Genomic DNA, 11,447 nt, shown 5'->3' with positions numbered 1-11,447 from the left:
AATGTCTGTAGGTACTTTTAGATTATAATGTGTTACCAAGAAAAATAACATTTTCATCACTCGGTTGAGCTTGACTGTTAAGGCTTTGCTTTTCTATGCAGATTATTCTCTGAAAATATTGAATTATTACTTGGGAACTAATTGGCATGTGATTATAAAACATCTGCTCATCAGCATGTATTGCAGTAACTGACTGTGGTGGAAATGTAATTTATGATGCGACAAAATAAAGTTGAAATATCTTGCATATGAATAACTTCTTTCTCAGCTTGCAGTGATTAATATTATTATTAAATGCAGACTCTCTGGTAAGTGTCCTGTGATGAGGTAAATGTGTCGATATATAGCTCAAAAACAATCAAAATGAAATGTAATAGTGGAAAATACAAACTTCAAAATGGTAAGTAACAGTTACCATTGGTAAGTAATTTGTCTCTGACCTTGTTTCCATCCTTTCACCCTCTCTCGGTCTTTTTTTGTCCATAGCCTCCAAAGATGAAGGGGTTTTCCTTTCCTGCTTCCTCTGAATATCTCCATCCAGGTGCCAACAGTGACTGACCATCTTCGCCATGGGACAGTCAGCTGATGCCTGCAGGGGGCAGTGTGGGATTACATAGACATCTAAACATTTAGTGAACTCTAATTCTGTGTTCAAAAGTCCTCAAAAATGTGTGCAGAAATCTTGATAAAAGAAAGATAAGTATAGGCCTATATTAGTAGGCTATAGATTATATAATTATAAATTGTTGATTGATTTAAATGCTCCTAAATTAAACTCTTTGTCATTGATTCTATCAAACTCAAGGACCAAACTGCATGAATTATGCATGAATGAGCGTGAATGGTGCTTTATTGTCTCCTCGTGAAGTTGTAGCTGATTGTTTATGATTGTATTTGCATCTAACGATTTTGTTACATTAAAAAAAAAATCCACTAATTATCTTATTCTATCTAGTCTCCAATTTTATCTAAAATTAGCTTTTTGGAGCATAATAAGTAACTGGCTATATTTTGTACAATCTACCTGGTAGGTTGATTGATTGGTAGGTTCCTATACACGCTTTATACAAGATATTTATTACAATATATAAATTTAAAAATAGACTTTTGAGAACTTTTTGTTGTTTTTATCATCACATGAAACACATGTAGGCTATAGCCTACCAACACGTCGATTGCAGCATCAGTAATCAAATTATTTCTGTGCATTAACAGCAACAACAATAGTAGGCCTATCAGTATTAATAATAAAATAAAATAAAAATAACAATAATAGCTCATTTTTAGCCAACTTATTTGACAGCTGAGAATGCCGGTCCGATATTCCGGTTTACAGGGCCTCAAAACAGGTTGCTCATTCAACGTTATGTATCAAATCATTTTAATATGGTAATATGTGGTCAAAAATTTTAATTTTGTCTTGAACGTGTTGTTTACTTTTAAAGATTAGCTTGCTATTTAAACAAGCGCGCGCTTGGAATGTTTGACGTGGCAATGCGCTGACGTCATAGCAGTAGGCTACATACATTATCTAGCGATTCCTCGCATTCTTTTACAGCGTGATTGTTCGCTTACGGTCTCTTTACTCGCGATGTTACCTACCAAACTGTCGGATAAAATCAGTAAGGAGAGGAATCTCCTCGACAAAAAAATAATCTGGCCCGTTGCTCCTGATGGCTATATCCCCAACTCTGTCGTCAGGAGTTTGGCGCCCTTTCCTAAGTTCAGCAGGCATGTTTATTGTGCCGACAAGGGGCTCCGTGTAAAGGCACAAGTAGAGGAAGACAGAGCTCTCATCTTAAAAAAACAGTTCAACTCTTTGCTCAGGAAGCATTGTCCTCAACAGAACAGTGAAGTTCACAAAGGCGGTTCAGAAAATGGCCTACAAAGTGTGCCTGAGGAGACAGCCGGTAATACAAGAGCGAGCTTAGCAACATTTCAAAGTGATGTGTCTGTGGAGACAAAGACAGAGGTCAAGGTTACACCACTTCGAAGAGCTGTACCCCAGAGACAATACCTGCCTCAGAAGTTCCTACAGCAAAATGCTGCTTCTAAAGAGACACTCCAGGCGAATGCTTCTTCTGTTGAGGAACTTCAGACGAATGTTTCCTCAGTAGACGAGCTAAAGAACGAGAAAGATGTTGACTTCACTCATCCTCCAGAAATTGTGCCTCAGAGCCTCAGTCCGAAGAGCAATGCTTTTCCCACAAAGCAGGCAAAGAAAGTGAAGAAAGGTCGAAAGGCCAGCTTTAATCTCCCAGAAGGTTTGTCTCTGAGCCCAATGTTGCAGCGGGAGAAAGATGAGGTTCAGCTGGAGAAAGATGGGTTGAAGCAGGAGATAGCTTCCATCAAGGAGCCAAAGAAATGCTTTCAAGACGGTATAGAAAAAAGCAGACATGTGGCAGAAATTGGGGATCCGAACCAGAACATGCGTCAGAAGACTAATTTCTCCTTGAAGAAATTAAAGTCATTTGTGCCACCCCTTCTTCCGATGGGTGACAGAAGGCCTGATTCAGTCCTCATGTACCTCTATAGAAGATCAAAAGCAGAATCTTCGCCTTCTGATGCGGTGAAGCGGAGTCCAAAAGAGGCTTGGACGGACCACAATTAGTACAAAAACTAAAATGTGAATGTTATCACTCGATTGAATGGGCGTTATCAGTGGTTATCAGCCAGATATGGTAGGCTCAGAAGGTTATCATCCATCCCAGGGCTGGTTCTAGACATTAGGAGGCCCTAGGCAATATTCATGTTGGAGGCCCCCCACCCCCAATAAAAAACTCTTGAGACAAATATGATTCCTAACCTTTTAATTTATACAACTTTTTATTTTAAATGTATATTTTTACTTACACAGTACATAAGTTTGGACACATGACTATTTTTAATGTTTTTGAAAGAAGTCTCTTATGCTCATCAAGCCTGGATTTATTTGATGAAAAATAATATAGTGAAATATTATTAAAATTTTAAATAATGGTTTTCCTATTTTACTATACTTTAAAATATATGTCTGTGATGCAAAGCTGAATTTAGTGTCACATGATCCTTCAGAAAACTTTATAATATTCTGATTTATTATCAAATGTTAGAAATGGTGCTTAATATTTATTTTATAACCTGTGATACTTTTTTTCAGGATTTTTTGATTATTAAAAAGTTATTTAAAAAAAGTCTTCACTATCACTTTTTATATATTTAACACATCCTTGCTGATGCTGAATATTCCTGTTTTATTTCTGTTTTTTTTTTATCAAATAAATGCAGGCTTCTAGAGCATATATGAATATATAAATATATATATATTATATAGTAAGGCTTTTGCTTCGCAGCACCTGATGGATGCGTCCGTTACACAAGCTTTCAGAAGCCCTGATCCATATGTTTTGGTTAATCACCGATACAAATACAAGAGAAGACTCCAGATCCAATCCCAGAGGAATCCAGCTCGCCGGTAAGACCATTTCAATGATAAAACCGAGCATTTAAACTGTAATTAGTCAATAAGGGAAAACAATCAATAAAATGTGCTTTAATGTTGCGTGACATGAGTGTTGACATGAGATAACCGTATTGCAGTTGTGTTTGTAAACGCTATTAACTTACATTATTAGCCTATCGTTACGTTACATGCTTTATGTGAGCATTAACGTTGCTAATAAAATGCATTTTTTTTATTTGTATATTCAAACATTTATTTAAAACATCAGTCTCATAACATTATTTATTGCAGTTGTAATTTTGCAGTGCAAATTATTTAATTTGATGGGTAACAGACCTACAGTGTCTTATTTTTATAACTGAATTTATTGATCAAATGTAAGAATTTGACATGAAAGATGATGCATACATTTAATAAGGTAATAAAATTAGTCTTTATAAAATAAATAACAATTAAGTAAATATCACAAATATGAAGATTTAAATATTTAAAATCTGAAAATATTGCTTCAGAATAAATAATTTACACCTAGATCCTTTTCCTATTTAGCACCTAAACTTTGGAACAGTCTTCCTAACATTGTCCGGAAAGCAGACGCACTCTGTCAGTTCTAATCTATAGACTAAAAACGCATCTCTTTTACCTGGCATTCATATAGAACATTATACATTTCTATTATTAAAATCAGTTAAATGATTATAGGCTGCATAGATTAGGTCAACCGGAACCGGCGGGAACACTTCCTATAACACCTGATGTACTCGTTACATCTTAAGAAGAATGGCATCTACGCTGATGTTAGTCTTTTTGTTTATTCCGAGGTCTACTGAAGTCAGCCGGATCCGGGCCGTATCCAGATCAGATGGTGGACCTGCGCCTGGACCCATCCACGACGCATCCCTGAGGTGCCAGCCTCATCAGCCCTGTGAAGGCCTCATCGACACGACAGGCATCGGCACTGATCCTCAACAGACTCGTCTCCATACCGGCGTGACTCCGATCTTCAACCAGATGGAACTGGAACTGATCCAATCTGACTTCTGACCTGTAATGCTGCCTGAATCATAATCATACACTGTTCATTCTGACCTTTGAAACATCACCTTGGTGCATGTTTGAAGGCTTATAATTAAGCAATAAAAGGGGCTACAGGCATGGGACCCACTGTCATAGAGAGCTCTTGTCCTCAATTATCATGTCAATATAGTCAACAATTTGGGACACTGTCAAGTATGGTTAAAAATAATTTTAAACCATTTAAAAATTAGACATTTCAAATCTGATTACATAGATGTGTTTACAATCCACCTAAACTCCTCACTGTACTCCCAACTCACTATTTACAACCTCCAATTCTAAGAAAAACACTAATGTTTTAAAAACTCCAATTCCCTATAGCTACGCAATGCAGCTTGATACAAATCAGCACTATAGTTGTAGTTTTTCTGGTTTGCAAAGTAGGGTAAATTAGGGTTGTAAAAAGATATATCTACTGAATATATAGCCAAACTATTAATTACACTGTATCTAGATTATCTACGTTGAGAAAATATAAATATGTTGGTTTATTTAAGATATTTTAGCCGAAACAGGAGTAGAACCCGTAAACCCCGCACACAACACAATGCACTTCCGTATTTCTCAGAATCAGGAGAAATTGTTAAAAGTGTTAACATATCGTATTGTTGAGTTATCAAGTTGTGGTTTTTCTGTGGACAAATGTTGAATTTATCATTAAAAATAGTGTGTGAATACTTTGGGGCGGAAGTACATCATGCAAGCTGAGTGGTTTCAGCGATAGCAGCGTGTGAGCTTTAATCTGTCCCTCCATTGACAGCTACACAACTACCACTTTGATACTTCGCAGTTTAGTCCACATTTTCTGTAGAGAGTCGATCGCTTTAAGTTATATGATGAACAGGTTAGAGTTGTCAAAAAGTACCGACTTGACTGAGCACTGTTGTGTTCACGCGCTCATCCGACATCTGATTGGCTATAATGATCAAGGCACGGAAGTGTTTGAAAATGTTTTAAAAAACGGGAGTGTGAGCGTTTGAAAGCACAAGCAGACTTATCTGTGCTCGGTGAAGAGCGTCATGATGTATATTTTCAACCTGTTTTTAAGCGCTGATCATTGTAGCCAATCACAGACATATCCGATGAGCGTGTGAGTATAATGGCCAATCAGAGGTGTTTATGATTCCGCCCTACCGCGCTCAAAGCCACATTTTTACATTTCAGTACCGACTTGCTAAATCACTTTAGCAGAGTTTTTACTATTTTCAGTTTATTTTTTATAAATAAAATATTTTTTTCCAATAAATATTCTGTTCATATTAAAAATACAGAAACAAAATTATTTTAAAAAGTAAAGATTAATGTGAAAGCATTGAATGATATCCCACAATAATTTAATATAGCTTTAGTGACGAATAAATATTTTATTATATGATATGATTAATATCATATTTTAAATATGATGGTTTCATTATAAATATAATGATAAGGTGGACACTCAACTTAAATATGATATTTACCATCTGAATCTAACCATGTCAACAAATGGAAAAGTCAGCCAGCTGTTTATTATCATGTTTATTGTGCATATCACCCGGACAGCAGACGCGCTTTTTACCCCAAATACCATAGGCCTACTTTTCTTCTGTCATTGAAAAAAAAAAAAACCTGTTGCTTTATTTAGCTTGAAGGGTTGAACAAAACTGGGGGGATAAAAAAAACATAGTCACTAATTTGATCGATTATCATACGCTATACATAATACAGCATTGTATGTCTAAAAACAAAATCACTAATTTGATCGATTATCATGCTATAGCCTATAAATCTACAACATTTTAAAACGCATTGAATAGGCTACATTACATCCTAGCGCAGAATCAACTTTGCGTTGCTCCCGCTCGCGTCAATTATTATTGGGGCTAATAGGGGTAGTTTTTTGGCGCTTTTCCACTACACAGTACCAGCTCGCCTCGGCTCGGCTCGGCTCGACTCGCCTTTGTTTAGTTTTCCACTGTGTAAAAGTTGTACCTGTACCTGCTTTCGGGTACTTTTTTTCGTACCACCTCCGGCGAGGTTCCAAGCGAGCTGAGGCGAGCTAAGCCGATACTAAAATGTGACGTGAAAACAATGCCGACTGCTGATTGGTCACAGAGAATCTGCGTCATCATTGCACGCGCCAGATGGAGTATTTTAAATAGTTTGGCCAGAGATAGTTACTAAACTTTCTACTATTATTATGGCAACTCGGAAGAATACGCCGTGGTCAAACGAGGAGGTGCAGACATTCCTTTGTTTGGTTGCCGAAGAGAGGATCCAGCGAGAGCTTGATGGGGCAACGAGGAACGAAATGCGTCGCTATGACGACCGGGTACTATTTGTGGCGGTACTTTCTGCAATGGAAAACGGAGCGAAAAGCGAGCCGAGTCGAGGCGAGCCAAGGCGAGCCAAGGCGAGTCGAGTCGAGCTGGTACTGGTAATGGAAAAGCGCCACTAGAAGTTCAGTTCTTTATGTGTAGCTAAATGTAAAGTCTACATGTTTAAAAATAGCCATGGCAATATAGGCTATTTCATTCCACTATACAATGCAGAATCTATTTAAAATTAGCACCATTGCAACTAGGGCTGGGCGATAAAACGATAACGATATGTATCGCGATAGACACGTGATCGATATCAATAAAAAATGTGTTCGATAAAACGTTCGATATTTTTTTTCTTCGTCGGAAGAAACCACAGGTTGCGAAGCTTGGTTGCATTATCAAGGCACTCGCTCTCTGGTAACCTAGCAACGTAGGGAGTGACACGCTCAGGCAATCATGTAACGTGTCAGTTTGGTTGCGCCATCGTTGTCTCGTGCTGCTGGGTTCCTCTTCAGTAACCGGCGATTGATAAGCAGAAAATGAGTGTCCTTCATCTGCATGCCATGCAGGCTAGAATTGCGAAACATTATTGGATAATTCGCTCTATTCGCGTTTGATGTGAACACAGCATAATGAACAGGCTGCGATGTCAAGATTGCAATGCTGGAGTGTGTGTGTGTGTGTGTGTGTGTGTGTGTGTCGCGCGAGAGAGAGAGAGAGAGAGAGAGAGAGTAGGCACGGGCGAGAGAGAGAGAGACACGCGGGCGCGATCGAACAGTGGAGACATAAAAACGTACTCGGTTACTAACGTAACCTCGGTTCTCTCTAGAGAGGGAACGAGTACTGCGTAATAGCTTTACGCTAGGGGAAAAACTCTTTTCCGCGAGATATTGAAGCCAAAAATTATCCTTTAATTTTTTATTAATGCAAAACGCTTTGCAGCAGCAAGCAAACATAGGCGAAACAGCTCGCGCGCCTATTGGTTGCTCTGCAGCAAATGCAGCAGCCTATCGAGAGAGACTCTGCGTGACGTAATGACCAATGGGGGCAATTCGCGCCCATATCGTCACGTCCCGCCAGAAGGGGCGTGGTCTCGCCCTATAAATATGCTCGTTAGGCTGATACAAGCTGGTTTTTATCGCTGAAGCGAACCAGAGCGTATTCCACGCACGGCAAGATACGCAGTACTCGTTCCCTCTCTAGAGAGAACCGAGGTTACGTTAGTAACCGAGTACGTTCTCTTACGAGAGTATCTCTCGTACTGCGTAATAGCTTTACGCTAGGGGAACACAATGCAACACGCCGTGCGTAAAGGGATCCAACACCAAAGTCCCAGGGGCCGAAGCCCAGGGCTCATGTAGTGCATAATCACCATAAACTCACATAGAGCAAAGGAAGAGAGGCTGGAAGCGTCATTCCCTATAAAAAAAGCACCCAGCGGGGCTATTATATGACCATCAAACGCGCAGCCAGGGTGAAAGCATTCAGCCTGATCTGGGCGGCCATACGTGAGTCAACACTCATGGGGCTGCAGTAAACTCAGCATCTGGGCCGCAGAGCGGGGCAGATAGCACTGAATTTAGACCGCCAAAAGCTTAGCTTGTAAGGCGGGTACCTCCAGGTTATAGTATTTTATAAATGTAGACGGCGAGGCCCAGCCCGCGGCCGTACAGATATCTTGCAGGGAAACCCCGCTAGACCATGCCCACGAAGAGGCCACGCCTCTCGTGGAATGCGCCCTGACACCCAAGGGGCACTGTAAGCCCTTCGCAGAGTAAGCGAGCGCGATGGCATCCACTATCCATCTGGATAGGCTCTGTTTTGAGGCGGCGAGTCCCTTGGAACGCCCGCCGAACAAAACAAAAAGCCGCTCCGTCTGTCTGAAAACAGACGAGCGTGCCACATAAGCTCTCAATGCCCTGACGGGGCAGAGGAGACTTGCATCCTCCTCCTCACTGAGAACCGGAAGGGCAGACAGGGAAATGACCTGGGCCCTGAACGGCGTGTTGAGGGATTTCGGGACATACCCGTGTTTCGGTTTGAGAATGACCTTTGAGTCATTAGGCCCAAACTCCATACACGACGCGCTTACTGAAAGCGCCTGTAGGTCCCCTATGCGCTTCACTGAAGCGAGAGCCATGAGAAACACTGTCTTGAACGACAGGTGTTTCATGTCCACCAGCTGGATTGGCTCGAACGGGGCGCCTTTCATGGCCTCCAAGACCGTGGAAAGGTCCCACGTCGGGACTGAAGGGGGCCTTGGAGGGTTCAGCCTCCGAGCTCCCCTAAGGAAACGCACGACTAAGTCGTTTTTCCCAAGCGACTGGCCAGACACCGGTTTTGCAAACGTTGCTATGGCCGCCACATATACTTTGAGCGTGGATGGGGTCCTGCCCTTATCCAGTAGCTCTTGAAGGAAGGAAAGCACTTCCGCAACCCCGCACTCCACAGGTGAAAGGCTCTGGGCCTGACACCATGTAGAGAAAACAGACCATTTCGAGGAGTAGAGCCGCCTGGTAGACGGAGCTCTAGCCTGCGCGATCGTGTTTAACACTCCCTCTGGGAGGCTAGCGGGTACCCGTTGATGGCCCATGCGTGCAGGGACCATAACTCCGGGCGAGGGTGCCAGATCGAGCCCTCCGCCTGAGAGAGGAGGTCTCTCCTCAATGGTACAGGCCATGGGGCAGTGCTGGTCAGCTGCATCAGGGCAGGGAACCACGTCTGGTTCGTCCAGAGCGGGGCTACAAGCAGCACTGGGCATCCGTTTTCCCTGATTCGTTCCAACACCTGAGGCAGGAGCGAGACAGGAGGAAAAGCATACAGGGGGCAGCGGGGCCAAACATGAGCCAGCGCGTCCTTGCTTTTCGAGAAAAACTCCGGGCAATGAGCGTTTTCTTGGGACGCGAATAGGTCCACCTGAGCTCTGCCGAATGTTTTCCACAGCAGCTGGACCGTCTGCGGGTGCAGCGACCATTCCCCTGCTGGAACGTTGTTCCTGGACAGTCTGTCTGGTCCCACGTTCAGGTGACCAGGCACGTGCGCCGCTCTCAGTGAGAGCAGGTTGTGCTGAGCCCAAACCAGGAGGCGTTCCGTCAACCTGTAAAGGTTTCGTGACCTGACGCCGCCCTGGCGATTTATGTATGCCACCACCGACATGTTGTCCGACCGGACCAAGACGTGGTGGCCTGTTATCTGGGGACAAAAACGCCGTAGCGCTTTGTCGACTGCTATCATCTCCAAGCAGTTTATGTGAAGGAGCTTTTCCCGTTCTGACCACAGGCCAGCTAGCGGTCTGCCCTCGAGCAGCGCTCCCCACCCCGAGGTGGAGGCGTCCGTAGACACCACCTTCACGCTCGAAGCGGTCCCCAGACTTACACCTGACTGATACCAGTCGGTTTCTCTCCAAGGTTTCAGAGCTGAAACGCACTGAAGGTCGACCCTGAGGCGAAACAGACCCGCTGTCCATGCCCTGGGTGGAACCCGCGTCTTCAGCCACATCTGCAGTGGGCGCATGCGGAGCAGGCCCAACTGGAGTACAGAGGCTGCTGAGGCCATCAGCCCCAGCATTTTCTGAAACCTTTTGAGCGGGACTATCGCGCCGTGGCGGAAGGATTTCACGCCGCGCTGAATATTTAGCACGCGCTCTGGTGACAGGCGTGCTGTCATGGACAGCGAGTCCAACACGGTTCCCAGAAAGGAAATTTTCTGACTGGGAGACAGTGAGCTCTTCGCCCAATTGACTGTGAGGCCCAGCTTCTCGAGGTGTTCGAGCAATGCGGCCCTGTGTTCTATGAGCTCCGATCGTGATCGAGCTAGAATCAGCCAATCGTCCAAGTAGTTCAGAACTCGCATGCCCTGAAGTCTCAGGGGCGCGAGCGCCGCGTCCATGCACTTCGTAAATGTACGAGGCGCTAGGGACAGGCCGAACGGCAGGACTGTGTATTGATATGCCTGGCCCTCGATGGCGAATCTCAAAAATCGCCTGTGATGGGACGCTATTTGTATTTGGAAATAGGCGTCTTTCAGATCTATCGACATAAACCAGTCCCCGAAGCGCACCTGCGCGAGGATTTTCCTGGTCGTAAGCATTCTGAACTGGCGCTTCACAAGCACTCTGTTCAGCTGCCGCAGATCTAAAATGGGTCTGAGACCCCCATCCTTTTTCGGTACCAGAAAATATCTGCTGTATAGGCCCCCTTCGCTCTGAGCCTGAGATAAAGGTTCTATAGCCCCTTTGCTCAGTAGTTTCGCTATTTCGGCACGAAGTAGATGAGATACTTCGTTTTTCACCGTAGTTTCGACGCGCGCCGTATAACGGCGCGGGCGTCGAGCGAATTGTAGCGAATAGCCTCTCTTTATAGTGTTCAGCACCCATTCTGAAACCCCGGGAAGCTTTGACCACGCATCTGCGTGAATAGCTAGAGGCAGAATGAAATCCGGGCTCTGGCCGCGACAAAACGGCAGCTCGAGAGCCTGGGCATACTGGGAACACAACACCGTGTTTACAGCGTTCGAGGCGGGGGGCGCGCTGATCACAGCGGGCGACCTGGCCGCGCTCAGCTTTTTTATGGCAGATTGTGCAGAAAAAGCGAGCAGGGGGAGATCCCGTGGGAATCGGCGTGTCT

Source organism: Rhinichthys klamathensis, unplaced genomic scaffold, assembly GCF_029890125.1.
Source record: "Rhinichthys klamathensis goyatoka isolate OS25496 unplaced genomic scaffold, OSU_Roscu_1.1 h1tg000040l_1, whole genome shotgun sequence".
NCBI classification, from domain to species: Eukaryota; Metazoa; Chordata; class Actinopteri; order Cypriniformes; family Leuciscidae; genus Rhinichthys; species Rhinichthys klamathensis.
This window is presented reverse-complemented; position numbering follows the sequence as displayed.